The sequence below is a fragment of the Macrotis lagotis genome, chromosome 7 (genome assembly GCF_037893015.1).
Source record: "Macrotis lagotis isolate mMagLag1 chromosome 7, bilby.v1.9.chrom.fasta, whole genome shotgun sequence".
Taxonomy (NCBI): domain Eukaryota; kingdom Metazoa; phylum Chordata; class Mammalia; order Peramelemorphia; family Peramelidae; genus Macrotis; species Macrotis lagotis.
In genome coordinates this window covers 174561893-174577377 of record NC_133664.1, presented here as the reverse complement: position 1 = coordinate 174577377, position 15485 = coordinate 174561893, and the positions used below count along the sequence as shown (strand labels likewise).

Sequence of the window (15485 nt, the reverse complement as noted above, 5' to 3'; positions counted from 1 at the left end):
GTCCCTGATTACTGCATTGATGGAAAGAGCAAGTCCATTAAGGTTGATCATCATCCCCCATGTTGCTGTTACAGTGTACAATGTTCTTCTGGTTCTGCTCATCTCTCTTCTAACACTTATTAAGAGTGTGTGAGGTAGTATTGTATTAGGTTGTGAAAATGGATTGAGAGAGTGGGGAGAGGAAGACACAATCCTGCCTTCAGGAAACTTACTTTCAGATTTATCCACAGATAAATATTTTACAAAAGTAGGGTATGGTTGGAAGCCAATGAAACATCTAAAAAGATTGCCTTAGGTGTACTTGAAAAGGGAGAGTACCCTGAACTAGAGAGAATTTGACATGTTTCCATATAGTGTATCTCAACTAACTTCAAGAGACATAAGATAGAAAGGCTGATATAAAGATAGAAAACAAATGACCCCAAAGTCAGAAGTTATGCAACAACTGTTAAGTCTAACAGATCATCACAACCATAGTTAACTTTAAGAAATATAATTAAAAAAATAAAAATAGGGCTAACAATGGTCATAAGCAAAACTTTTCTTTATTCTGTTGGAAGGGAGAAATTAGGTATATATCCCAGAGCTTTCTGTAAAAGGAAACCTACTTTTGTGAAACCCAATCTTTAGGGTTTTTTTTTTTTTTGTTTAGTTGTTTGGTTTTTTTTGGCAAGGCAAATGGGGTTAAGTGGCTCTGGCCCAAGGCCACACAGGTAGGTAACTATTAAGTGTCTGAGGCTGAATTTGAACTCAGGTACTCCTGACTCCAGGGCCAATGCTCTATCCACTGCACCACCTAGCTGCCCCCTACTTCACAAATATTCTTGACTGTCTCTTACCAGTTATACAAACAAAAAAAAAAATTAAAAGCACATAGAATGAGAAAAAACTTCCATTAATATCTTACCATTATAAATATTATCATCATTGTTTTTATTAGAACCAAACCAATTACTAAGAAAAAAACACTTGTTTTTTGTCCTTTTTGTTCAAGTTAGTCTAGAATTTTGCTAAATTTGATTGTTTTGTTTTTATAGTGTGTATATATATTTATTTATTTATTAATGTATATGTAGCCAGCATCTGGAAGTTCTAGTAGCTAATGCTGCTTTCTCTCCTTTTCTCTTCCTCCTTCTCTCTTCCTTTGTGAGGGGTAGGTAGAAGAGGAAACTGGCTACTATAGCTGCAAATGAAACTGATATGATGCCAGTAGGGAAAAAAAAATTCCTAGAGAGTACCATGTAGGAGTCACTATTGGAAGGAAGAAGAAGACAAAATATTCACAAATGTGGAGGTGACTCCAGATGTCATTATCTTTACCAACAAGACAAGCAAGTTTCACTATTGACAAGAGATAGAGGGAGAATTTGTTTTCCACTGCTGAATGAGAATAGCAAAACTATAGAAATGGACAAGGGACTAAAGATTTAAGCTGCAGTACCATTCCAGGTGTAAACTCAAGTCACTGAGATTTTTCCATCTGATGCCTTGAATATTTTAGAAGAATTAGGCCAAACCATTTGGGGGTGGGGGACTCAAAACAACAACACTTCTCTGGATGTATAATATATTCCTTATTGATACTAGTTATTTCCTAGCTCTCATCATCATCATCATCATCACTATCAAATGATTGTGATATTGATCTTTCTATATATTCTTTACTATTATTAATTAATATTTTTGTTATGAATCTATTATCTCTCATGAATAACTTGCTTTCTTTCTAATCATACATTTCCTATATATCTTTTATACCATTTTTTAGTATTGTTAGTAATATTTTGCCTGCTACTTGTACCTCTTTCCATTGCCCTTTGGGTCACTTGCAATATTGATTTTATTTTTTGATATTATGGTATTCCATGATTTGTTATCATGCTGCAAAATCATCAGGAGAACATCATTGTTAAAAAAGATAGGTGTTTATGTCAGGGAGCGACTTAGAATCATTTAAAAGACTGTGGAATATAGCCTACTTTGGAAACTGGGGGGATTGATTAGCTTTGGAAATTGGGAATAGCTGAACAAGTATGGTATGTAAATGAAGTGAAAAATGCTATAAAAATGATGAAGGAGTGAATTTCAGAGAAATCTGAGAAGTCTTACATGAACTGATGCAGGGGAAAGTGAGCAGAACCAGAAGAACAAGTTATATAATAATAGCAATATCATAAAGACAAACAACTAAAAACTTGGGCCTCTGAGCAGCACAGCGACCAACCACAATTCTAGAGGACTCAGGATGAAAATGCTACCTGTATTCTCACAGAAAGGTAAAAGACAAAGAGTGCAGTACGAAACATTTTTTTTAATTTAAACAAAACAGGGATTTGTTTTGCCTGACTAGACATCATATTTGTGTGTGTGTGTGTGTGTGTGTGTGTGTGTGTGTGTGTGTGTAACAAGGATTTTTTTTTCTTCCTTTCTCAAGAAAGAGATAAGAGGGAGGTAGGAGAGAGAAGGCAGATTCTCAGTTAATTAACAAAATAAAATTTAGTCCAGAAAAAATTATAACCTACTGTCTTCCTATTTGGTGTTGGTCCCAATTCATTGTTTATCTGCTGTAGGTTGCCTATCCAATGCCATTATTCACATCTCCAAAAATAAAATGTAAACCCTTTGTATCTTTAGTATAGAGTATAGTTAGATGTTCACTAAATTGATGGATTTATGTGCTGCCTCTCCTGTGTGGATTTATAGTGAACAAATGAGTTGCCTTATTCTGGTACTAAATGTAATCAATGTCATTGACAAAAACAAGAGCCCCTGGAGTATTTCACCATCATTTTGGCTCCATGCAGGATAACATATTTAGTAAACATAGTAACATATTTAGTAAAATTGGCAAATAATTTTATTTTGTGCCTTACTTAATATTGTTAATCAAAGAATCATTGAATATAGTTTTTTGAAGTTGCCTCTACTTAGAAATCATGTGTGACCTTAATATGCACGAATACCTTGGTAACAGATGACCTTTAAAACCCATTTATTGTTCTGGGTCAAATTCTTATTTGTAATTAGTAAACACAGTGGGATTTCATGTTTACTATACTTTTTAGTTATTTGTGTGATAGTAAAGATGTAACCTGTTAAAGAAAATTTGAGAGGAGAGTCTGGCTCTTCCTATTTTCCTTTAGAATACCTGGTTACCTGTGGAGATCCTTCTCAAAGATTTTGAAGAGATAATAAAGCAGGTCTTTATGTTTTCTCAGTTATCTTTTGTGTATGTCCAGACCAGTAATGTAATCCCCCAGGTAAGCCTCTAAGACCATAAATGGCAGATGACATGTAGATCTGCCTTGAGGGAGGAAGTTTATAACCCTGCTGGGGAATAAGTGGATAAAGCATGGACCTGGAATCAGGAAAACAAGTTCATACATGGCTTAATAGCTATATGACTTTGGGCAAGTCAACATGTATTTGCCTAAGTTAGCTCATTAATAAAATGGAACAATAATAATAGTACCTACCTCCTAGGTACTGAGTATAAAATGAGATATTTATAAAGCCCTTTGCCAACTTTAAAGCTGTATATAAATATTAGTAATTATTATTATTATAAGTTGGACTCTGAGCCCTGTTTCATTCTGGCCATTTTCCTGGCGTACCACTTTGGGACTATGACTGATTCTGCTGGAATTTCCATAGTAGAGTCATTCTGTACTAATTGGTGAGTATCTACTATATCCAACCATGCTTTATTCTAACCACCACCAGTCCATTACAAGTGGCTTCTTGCTTCCCCATCCTCCTCTCTATTTCTTGTATTAGGAATCATAATAGATTTCATCCATTGTCCCTGTGATTTCTTTTCTGATTCCCCACTCCTATATGTACAGTCTTCTCCTATTAGAATGTAAGTTATTTGAGAAGGAATTATATTTCTTTTGTATTTCTATACCTAATATATAGATAGAATTAAGTTTCCATTTATATATTATTCATTGTATAATTCTAAAATTATTTGAAAATATTTCCCTCTTTCAAATATCTTGCAAATTGGTCCCATAATGCTTTCAAAACTGACACCCCCCCCAGAAAGATTTCTTTTGTGTGTTCTTGGTATGTTTTAGCTATTTTCCCCCATTTTTTTGATCTTCTATTATTAGTTATTTCAATACTTTTTTTTTTCTAAAACATCCATTTTATTTATACAGAGCCAGGTCCATTTTAGGGGGATATGGGTCTTTTGTCAAATCAGAGTCATTGATGAATGTGTTGGTTTTTACCAAATATCCTGGTCAGCATATAGTTGATTAGGGAGACTAATGGTGTTAATCCCTTTCAGCTAGAGCAACAAGGTGTGTATCAATCTCCGATTCTGTCAGAATCCTGAATTTAGGGTTTTCAACTGTAACTACGCCGACTTCTAATTCTGAAGACTTGAAATCAATGGATAGAACAGTAGACAGGCATGTTATTGCTGTCATTCCTGCCATCACACAGCCAATGTTCTCAGTTATTCTGAATAAGTGAGTCACTGTGCTTGAATCCAATAACTTGTCTGGTACTTTCTTTTGTGTAACAATTACTGCACAGTCTTTTCCTTGGACAGCTACTGATTTAAGGCCACCCTGATTAATAGCTTTAAAAGCATATTCGACTTGGTACAGGCGACCCTCTGGGGAGAAAATAGTAATGTGCCGATCAAAGCCAGCACTGGAGCTGCAGGACATCTTGATGCACTTTCTCAAGCTTCTATCTCACTAGCCCTGCCGCACCCTCCACTGCGGCCTAGGAACACCCAGAAGTCCTATTTCAATATTTTTTTTAAGTATCATAAACTATGAGATTATCTTTCTATCTAACCTGATGCCAGTCCTAACAATAGGCATTTGATATTACATGTTTCTTTCTGTGTAGATTATTATACCAAACTCTCTTGAGTGAACATTGACCTCATTGACGATCATTGTTGATCACTTGCTTTTCTTATTCTCAAAATTGTTTCATATCAAAGTCCTGTATTTCAGAATTCAGGCTGGGGAATTCCTGTTTTCTGTATAAGGCAAAGGTAACCAGGATCATCTACCTAACTATTCCCTTCCACAAACTCTTTGGACTAGGCTTCTTATTGCTCACCCACATGCCCCTATCTTTTGCCTCCACTTGAGGTGGGGCTAGTTCCATTTCCTTTCTTGAAGCCCTCCTGAACTAATACAAGAAAAAAGAGTCTTGTAGTGTGTCAATTCCACATATCTCTTGGATATCAGATTTTTATCAAAAATACCCAATGTGGGGCAGCTAGGTGGTGTAGTGGATAAAGCACCGTAGTGGATAAAGCACCGGCCTTGGAGTCAGGAGTACCTGGGTTCAATTCTGGTCTCAGACACTTAATAATTACCTAGCTGTGTGGCCTTGGGTAAGCCACTTAACCCCACTTGCCTTGCAAAAACCTAAAAAAAAAAAATACCCAATGCAAAGGTTTTTTTTTTAACCCACCCATTTAGAGCCTTATTCTAGTTGCATTATTTTTTTTTTTTTGCCCTGGAGCTTTTGAATTTAAATAAATTGTTTATTTTGTCTTTTGTGATTTTTACTTTTAGTTTGGTCATAAATTCTTCTTCTACTTGTAAGTTAGAAAGGGAACTCTTTTATTTTCTAATCATTCTTATACAGTGGGGAAAAATGATGACTTTGGAGCCAGTCAAGTCCCTGCTCTGCCATTTTACTATCTGAGGTACTCTGGATAAAATACTTAACTTCACTGGGTTCAACTTTCCTCCTCTTTAAAATGAGGATGTTGGACTTGACCTCTAAACTCTAAATTTATATTTCTTTGACTTTTAGAAATAAAAATTATCAAGACCTATATGAAATAAAATAAAGTGAATATAAAGTTTATACATTAGCTGCAACTAAATAGAAGGAAAAATATTTTCCTCATTAAAGAGATGACTGGATAAAAAGAAAACTAAAACGACATAGTGACATCAAAAGTCACACAAGTAACTGCTGAGTTGTAGAAATTTACAATGAAATATGTTATCAAATATAATGTTAGCAATTATATTTACTTGGTTTTGTTGATTTAAAAGCTTAAGTTAATTTCTCTTTTAAAATAAATTTTTATTGATATTTTCTATGTCTTACACCATCAAACTACACCACCAAATATTCCTCCTACTTCCTTTCTTCTTCCCAGTTATCCAGTATGACAAATAATATTTTTAGAGAGAGGAAAAAGGTCAGCACAACTTGTTGCTACATTGAAAAATTCTGAAAACATTGCAATGTATAATGACCTATACACTTTCCACATTTAGGAAGCAGTAGTTGAGGGGTAGCTTCTCACATCTTTTCCTTTGAGTACTGCTTGATCTTTATAATTCCATTGAATATCTTTTTGATTTTTTGGTGTGTAGTTTTTCTATTTACATTGTTGTAGTTATCATGTTTATTATTTTCTTTACTGCTTATTATATAAGTTCACAGATATATGTTTCTTTGTATTCATCTCATGTTTAATTAGCAAGAGAACTGAATTTCTAAACTTAATCCATTATTGGTTAGCTGAATTCTGAAACAAGTTCAGGGACAGAGAACCATGACTTAGTTACAGGACAAAAATCAATGAATTTTAAATAGGATACATAAGGAAATGATACAAGATCAATTTTAATATTCTCAGACCAAATCATGACTATGAATTAATGTCCTAAATATTCTGAAAGTTCTTAGAAATTTGGAACCTTGTCTCATGCTTAAGTTTATTGTTTTCTATGTATATTTGACTGAAAGATCACCAAAGAATTATTTCTATGGGACATCTATTGAAAAATGTTTGTCCCAAATGGATGTTTACCTTCATAATAAGACATACAGAGTACCAGAATTAAATCTCATTTATAATCTGTTATGTCACCTTTGTGTGGCAGATAATTTATGTCATTATTTTGTAAATAAATATAACTATAAGTCATATGTAGTTAATAAGGCTAAAAAGATGAAGGTCATGATTTCACTAGCTATTCCTTCATGATCAAAGCTTCATTCATACACCTTGTCAAAAAATAGTGCCCTTTTCCCACAGTCATGAAAGGAATCTGATTTGGAAAATGTGAAGAGAGATCAATTATTAGTGATTTCCATTGGATAACCTACTGACAATGCTCATTTCTATCACAGATAAAGGTTGTGCCCAAAATTCACAGAAAGAAGGTTTCCCAACAGTCTTTTTTTTTAATTAAAGATTTTGAGTTTTACAATTTTTCTCCCAATCTTACTTCTCCCTCCCCCACAGAAAGCAATGTCAGTCTTTATTTTGTTTCCATGTTGTACATTGATCCAAATTGAGTGTGATGAGAGAGAAATCACATCCTTAAGGAAGAGACAAAAAAGTATAAGAGATAACAGGATCAGACAATAAGATATCTGTTTGTTTTTTTTTAAATTAAAGGGAATAGTCCTCAAACTCCACAGCTCTTTATTTGGATACAGATGGCACTCTCCACTGCAGACAGCCCCAAATTGTCCCTGGTTGTTGCACTGATGGAACAAGTAAGTCCATCAAGATTGAACATCACATCAACAGTCTTAAGTTTTACTTAAAACAATATTGAGATTTTTGGAACACCCTACATATGTAAAATGTGTGTTTGTGTGTGTGTGTGTGTGTGTGTGTGTAAGATAATATAGAAGTGGGAAGGGGTACAATTATATTTGTAATATTATTCTTATGCCCTTAGTTTCTCTCACATCATAGCCTTATTATACATTAATGATTGAAATGAAATTATTCTGAAAATTTGACTTCTATCAAGACTTTTTAATTATTCCCGAAAATTTTCCTTGACTTAAAAAGAAATGCTGACTACACTTAGAGCAACCTCTTAAATAGTGAAATTTTCACTGGTTAAACTTTGATCTGTAAAATTCTTTTACCTTGTACCTAACTTTTATTAATGTTTGGCTGTAAGTGAACCTAATTTTCAAACAAACTTTTATATATATATAGGAATTTCCAATTCAGAATTGGGGGGGGAGGTATTGATATAATTCTTACAGTATTGCTAAATTGGAGTCCTGTATAGGTTCAAAATTAGTTTAGAGGTGGTCAGAGATAAATAGATAAAAATAGCTATTTTGTGGAAACTGCTTTTAAAGGAAAGACTGGATGTGTGTGTGGGGGGGAAGTATTGTTTTAATAAGTACAATGTAGAACAAGAAAGACATTTTGCATGACAGGAGGTTTTTAGTAATATAAGATAAAAGTCTGAATAATATTTCCCTAAAATGTGGCAATATGAATCACAAATACTGATTTTTTTAAAAAACAAAACAAAAATCTCTAAGTTTCAGACTATTATATTATTTTTTTAGATTCTTATAGTTTTTAAATCATTCCCTCCCCACCCGTCAATGTTTGTAGACTCTAATCTTTCTGAACTGTTAAATGACCACTTAGTTAGTCTAATCTGGTTTCCTTTACCAATCCTTCCATTCAGCTGCTCAATCTCTGAAGAGCAAGTTTGACTATGTTACTATTTCATTCAAGAACCTTCACAGGCTTTCTGTCACCTCTAAGATAAAATATAAATGTCTTTGTCTAGCATTTAAAAGCCCTTGACATTCTGGCTTCCATCTACCTTCCTAGGCTTATTTTTTTGTTTGTTTGTTTATTTATTTATTTGCAAGGCAATGGGGTTAAGTGGCTTCCTTCCTAGGCTTAATAATGATTACTCCCACCTCCTCTGGACTTTTAAGATTAAAAACTGACCAATTTGCTCATGCACATTTTTACTGTGATCTTTGCACAGACTCCCATGCCTCCTCATCTCTCCTTCTTAGAATCCCAAACTTCTCTCCAAGATGTGCTCAAGTACTGAGCTTCTGTAAGAGGTCTTTTATGATTTTTTAGTGTCTAGTGCTTTGTATGACTAAATAATACAAAATTATATTAGTCTGTAACTGGGAAAGAAAAATTTATCAGTCAATTCTGAACCAGTGTATTTCTCTGAAATCTCTTTTCCCTTTTCCAAAGACCTAGCCACTTTCTTTGAGGTATCCTTCATGAGTGTTCCAGAATAATATTAGCTCTCCTCCAGAATGGTATTAGTGTTGTCACTGAACAAAGACCATGAACAATCCACTTAAGAGCAGTACCTTTCTTGAAAAGTTGCCTGGAATATGGTAATGATCAGACTAAGAAAAGGAAGAAGTAGTATTATTTCAGTTAATGGAAATAACTATTAAGTTCACCTTTGACCATTTGGAATGTAGATCCATTAAAGGGACAAGTCAAAATGGGATTAATGATTGTAGGAAAGTGATTTTGCAAGGATATGCTGAAAATTATATAATTATAATTCTGTTTGATGAGACAAAATTATAATCAAGTTTTCATCTGGGTTCTATAATAATATTCTGTCCTATCTGGCCTTGGATACATACTAGCTGCGTATGTTTTCGTGTGTACGTGCGTGCATGTGTGCGTGCGTGTGTGTGTGTGTGTGTGTGTGTGTGTGTGAGACAGAGAGAGAGAGAGAGAGAGAGAGAGAGAGAGAGAGAGAGAGACTGAGAGACTGAGGGCAAGTCACTTAACTCTGCTTGAGTTTCTCAACTGTTAAATGACCTGCAAAAGGAAATGATAAACCACTGCACTCTCTTTGCCAAGAAAACCCCATGTGAAATCGCAAAAATTGTACATAGCTGAAAATGACTGAACAACCAATAAAAAATTAGTTCTAAAAATTGGAAGCTGAAGGTGGTTCATTCTGAAATCAGTCAGTTTTAATTTCAAATTCAGTCTTATGTGACCCCAGGTGGATCACTTAAACTTCTTTCTGTCTCACTTTCCTCACAGATAATTGCATATATCTCTTAGGGTTGTAAAGTGCTTAATCTAGTACTTGCCAAATAATAGATGCTTCAAAAATGTTTGTTTCCTTCCTTTCTTGTACTTATCTTGTGCCTTTCTTCCATATCTTGAGTATAATTTGTATTTATTTAGACTCATATATTTCTATGACTCCCTACCCCAAAATGAGAGTTTCTTGAGGGCAGGAATCATTTTGTCTTTGTATACAGTCCCAGAATACTTTCCATATAATAGATGCTGAATAAATGATTGCTTGATTGACTAGTTATTGCCTCTTACCTTTCCATTTTTATTTATCAATCTTGGAAATGACATTAAAACAAACAAAAAAACTTTGCCTCTTATTACTTTGCTTAGTACAATCAATGTAATTGATTGTTTTTGAGAGGCAGCTTAGCAAGGTACTGTATTTCCCCATATATAAGATGCACCCTTTTTCAAAAGATTTGGGGCTTAAAAACCAGGAATGTCTTTTAGAGTGGTTGCAGGTTTTTTTACTTGCAATTCCTGCTTTGTTGTGCTTATCGCCTTTGCACTTGTTGTTTTGCATTTGTTACTGGTATAGTAGGTTACATTTTGCCAAGTTCTGCCCAGAAGTGGCTCAGAAAAGATTTTCTTACAGTGCTGAATTCAAATTCAAAGTGAACCAGCTTGCAAAAGTGAATGGAAATTATGCTGCTGAACATAAGTTTGATCCTCCTACAAGTGGGAAAACAATCCAAGACTGGCTAGGAGAAACCCTACTGAAAATGCCCCAGCAGAAGGCCATGAGAAGCAAGTCAGCAAAATGGCCTGGTTTAGAGAGGGAATTGAAGAGATGGATTGAAGAGCAAAGGGCAAGTGGAATTCCTGTGTCCACAAGGATGGTTCAGCATGAGGCAAGAATTGTTGATGAAAAAGAAGTTACTGATTTCAAAGGAGAAAACAATTGATGCTTTAGGTTCATGAAACAGAATGGACTAAGCATGTATTCATGCACTGGACTTGCTCAGGAGTGTTTGTAATCAACCATAGACCAAAGCACAGGCAGGATAGTGGTCAGTCTCCCCTAAGACAGTGATCCATCATCAAATAGAGATGAGAACAAGTTAATGAATGGGAGTTTTGACAGTGATGTGGAATTGTATGAATTTTATGATGAATAAAACTTGAGTTCAATAACTTTATGTAATATTTTTTTCAAATTTCGGGTCCCAATTAAGGTGTGTCATATACATGGAAGCATCTTAATGCATGGAGAAATATGATCACTAGATAGCTGGTCTTGGAGTCAGCAAGGCCTGAGATAAATTCCTGTCTCTGACTCACATACTGGGTAAATCATTTAACCTCTCAGGGTTCCAGGTGTTTATGATACATTGGATGAAGGAGCAATGGTTTTCCACAACAATAAAATCGCTCAAAAGAAACTAAAATGAAGTCCAGTCACAAGGAAAATTGTAAAAGAAGCTGTTGATGATAAACATGGGAAGGGCCATTGACTTTTTTTTTTGTAAATGAGTTGACAACTATTTTTTTATTTTTTTATATTTAATATTTATTTATTCTCATTTTGTACAATTTTTATACATTAATAAAATATTCTTGTTTAAGAATAAACAAAATACCCCCTCCCCCCCCAAAATAGAGACTCACTTGAGCGATAAGGTAAAGGGGAGAGAAAAAAATTAAAATAAAAAAAATAATCGTAATAATTGTAGGTATGGCCAGGTGGTGCAGTGGACGGAACACCAGCCCTGGAGTCATGAGCACCCGAGCCCACATCCGGCCCAGTACACCCAACAATCACCCAGCCATGTGACATGCAAGCCACCTGAACCCCACTGCCCTGCAAAAACCAAAAAGAAGGAAAAAAAAACCAAAATAAAATAAAATAGTAATAATAGTTGGGGTGACTAGGTGGCAGACAGAGCATTGGCCCTTGAGCCAGGAACACCTGGGTCCAAATCCAGCCTCAGACACCCAACGATCACCCTGCTGTGTGGCCCCAGGTGGGCCACCCAGCCCCATTTTCCCTGCACCCCTCCAAAACAATAATAATAACAATAAAAAATGTGCTTGAGTCTTTGTTCCAACACCAACAACTCTATCGCGAGTGGGTCACATTCTTTATGATAAGTCCATCAAAAAAGTTACTTCCATATTTTTCTACTGTTGCCATTGCTGATCGCAACTCCCTCCTTTCGTACTTCTCAACTACCCTGTACTATATTTTTCTCTCTCCTTTCACTCTGACTCTGCTGTAGCATAGCTGAGTGGCACAGCAGACAGATCCCCAGCTCTGGGGCCAAGAGGCCCTGAGCCCCCATACCCCTCCTTAGACCCAGCATCCACCTGGCCCTATGGTCCGGGACAGGGCATCTAATCCCAGCCCCTTGCAAGAAGTAAAAAAGAAAATGTGTTATATCTGACCACTCCCCCCCCCCCCCCCGTGGTCCATCCTCTCCTTCATCACTCACATCCTCCCCTTCCCCCTGTCTGCCTTCTCTCCTTCTTACTCCAGATGCCTATAACCCATTGAGTATATATGCTGTTTCCTCTCCTAGCCACCTCTGATGAGAGCGAAGATTCCCTCATTCCCCCCTTGCCTTCCCCGCTTCCATATCATTGCAGTAGATCATTGTAATAAAGAAAAATCTTATTATATGAAATATCTTGGCCTATTCGCCCCTCTCCTTTTTCTTTCTCCCATCACATTTCCCTTTTTTCTATTGACTCCATTTTTACACCATATTTTATCTTCGAATTCAGCTTTCTCTTGTGCTTCAACTATAAAAGCTCCCTCTACCTGCTCTATTAACTGAGAAGGTTCATATGAGTATTATCAGTATCATTTTTCTATGCAGGAATACATGCAGTTCATCATCATTAAGTCCCTCATATTTTCCCCCACTCCTCCAATCTCTATGCTTCACCTGAGTCCTGTATCTGAAGATCAAACCTTCTCTTCAGCTCCGGGCCATTCCAACAGGAACATTTGAAATTCCCCTGGTTCATTGAAAGTCCATCTTTTTCCCTGGAAGAGGACATTCAATTTTTGCTGGGTAGTTGATTCTCGGTTGTATTCTAAGCTCTTTTGCCTTCTGGAATATTATATTCCAAGCTCTATGAGCTTCCAATGTAGCTGCTGCTGAGTCCTGTGTGATCCTGACTGCAGCTCCACGATATTTGAATTGTGTCCTTCTGGCTGCTTGTCATATTTTCTCTTTGACTTGGGAGTTCTGGAACTTGGCTATAATATTCCTAGGGGTTGGTTTTTTGGGATCTCTTTCTCTGGGGGATTGGTGGATTCTCTCCATTTCTATTTTGCCCTCTGCTTCTAGAATATCAGGGCAATTTTCCTGTAGTAATTCTTTGAAAATGATGTCAAGGCTCTTTTCCTGATCATGACTTTCAGGTATTCCAATAATTTTTAAAATATCTTTCCTAAGTCTGTTTTCCATATCAGTTGTTTTTTCAATGAGATATTTCACATTTTCTTCTAATGTTTCATTTTTTTGGTTTTGAAGTATTGATTCCTGATCTCTGGCAAATTCATCAATCTCCCTGAATTTTATTCTTTGTCTGAAGGATTTGTTCTCCTCAGAGAGTTTTCTTATCTCTTTTTTCCATCTGGCCAATTTTGCTTTTTAAAGCATCCTTCTCCTCCATAACTTTTTGAACTGTTTTATCCATTTGACCTAAGCTGGTTTTTAGCATGCTATTTTCTTCAGCATTTTTTTGGATTTCTTTGACTAGGCTGCTGACTTCATTTTCATGTTTTTCCTGCATCTCTCTCCTTTCTTTTCCCAGTTTTTCTTCTAACTCCTTCATTTGATTTTCAAAGTCTTTTTTGAGCTCTGTCATAGCCTGAGCCCAATTTCTGTTTTTCTTGGAGTCTTTAGATGCAGGAGCTTGTGCTTCCTCATCTTCAGACTGAGTATATTGATCCTTCTTGGGTTCATAGATAATGTATTTCTCAATGGTGTTTCTCTTGTTTCTCTACTTGCTCATTTTCCCAGTCTCAGCCTGTTTTGGGGGTGCTTCCTGAGCTTTTGGGACATTCCCACAAGCATCTCAGTGTGTGAGGTTCTGTCCTCCCTCCTGGTCTGTGAATGACCACAAGCTCCCCCTCCCACCTCTGCCACAGGGCTCAGGTTGGGGGTGGCCCTGCTGTTCTATGGGGGGGGCCTGGACTGTGATCAGGATCTGAATGTGGTCAGAGCCCCAGAGTCCTGTTCCAGGGGCAGAGGACAGAGCTCTGCAGTATCTCTCTTCACTCCTCTCCCTAGGTTCAATTGTCTCATGCCCTGAGGGCTCCTGCTTACCAGCTCTGCCTGCTTCTGTTTCCTGGATCTGGAATGCAGTGGCCAAGCAGCTTGCTTTGTGCCCTGAGGGCTGGGCTTCAGGTGCTTTCTCTGGCAGAGGTCCCCCTACTGTTCCCCCAATTTGTGCCCGGTGCTCCCCGGGGCGTAGGTCAGGAAACTGCCCCCACTGCTTTGAGCTGTGGCTCTCAGCACCCTGGGGCTGCCTCCTGGAGGCTGAAGTTCTTTCGCTCTGGCAGGCCACCCCTCTGACGGGCTGCCCCTACAACCCTGGGGAGCAGAGCCTTTCTGCTCTTTTCCAGGTTACCTTGAGTAGGAGAACTGCTTCACTGGGTCCCTTTGTAGGTTCTGTCTCTCGAAAATTTAGAGTCCTTAGTTTCAAAGATTTATGGGAGAGCACCTAGGACGTGATCCACTCTTGTCACCATCTTGGCTCTGCCCCCTTGACAACTACTTTTAGGAATAGATGTTATTGATATATTTTATTTTTAATCTCTAAAATTTCTACCAGTATCCTCTCTCCTCTCAGATTGTTTTGGGATAGTTTTATTTTCCATATACACTGTTGTAGTCATTGTTTATATATATTGTTTTCTTGGCTCTGCTTATTATTTCACTCAGAATCAGTTTATGAAGTACTTCCATTCTGTATTCATCATATATATCTTTCCATGCTTCTCTGTATTTATCATATTTTGTTATTTTTTGGTTGATTGGTTAGGTTAGTTTTCTTTCATTCTTTTTTTTAGATTTTTTTTTTTTGCAAGGCAATGGGTTTAAGAGACATGCTGAAAGGTAATTATTAAGTGTCTGAGGTCACATTTGAACTCAGTTCCTCCTGACTCCAGGGCTGGTGCTCTATCCACTGTGGCACCTAGCTGCCTTGTTTTCCTTCATTCTTGAAGAGGACCAAAATGACATTTTTAAGAATAAAGTTACATTGTGTCCAAATGTGACTGATTAGACCACTATGAACTCAGAATGCTCTAATAGAGGTCAGTTACAAACAGTCCATTTGAACACTTGAGGTGGATTCTCTAAATCTATGCAACTAAAATTTCTTTTAAACTACTTCAATTTTGCTTTGCTCATAGAGCATTGTGAGCACACTTTGCTGGGCAGTTTTTTGCCAGTGTTTCCCATATCAATTCTTCTACAGAGTGCAACTCTAATGGGTTGGACATGTTGTTAGACTGCCAAAATATGCCTGTTTAAAAGACTGTTTTACAGAGAATACACACTAGGCAAGCATTCACATAATGGTCAGAAGGAATAATACAGGGAAACTCTTGAGTTTTCTGAAGCAGGGCAGCTAGGTGGCACAGTGGATAAAGTACTGGCCCTGACTCAGGAGT

The 15485-nt window shown here is 36.7% G+C and overlaps 1 protein-coding gene across 1 annotated transcript in view; it reads left to right on the top strand.

The window, feature by feature from the left end:
• DHTKD1 (dehydrogenase E1 and transketolase domain containing 1) overlaps window positions 1-15485 on the top strand; it is an 85293-nt gene that overhangs the window by 7987 nt on the left and 61821 nt on the right. The gene's annotated exons all lie outside the window — the stretch shown is intronic.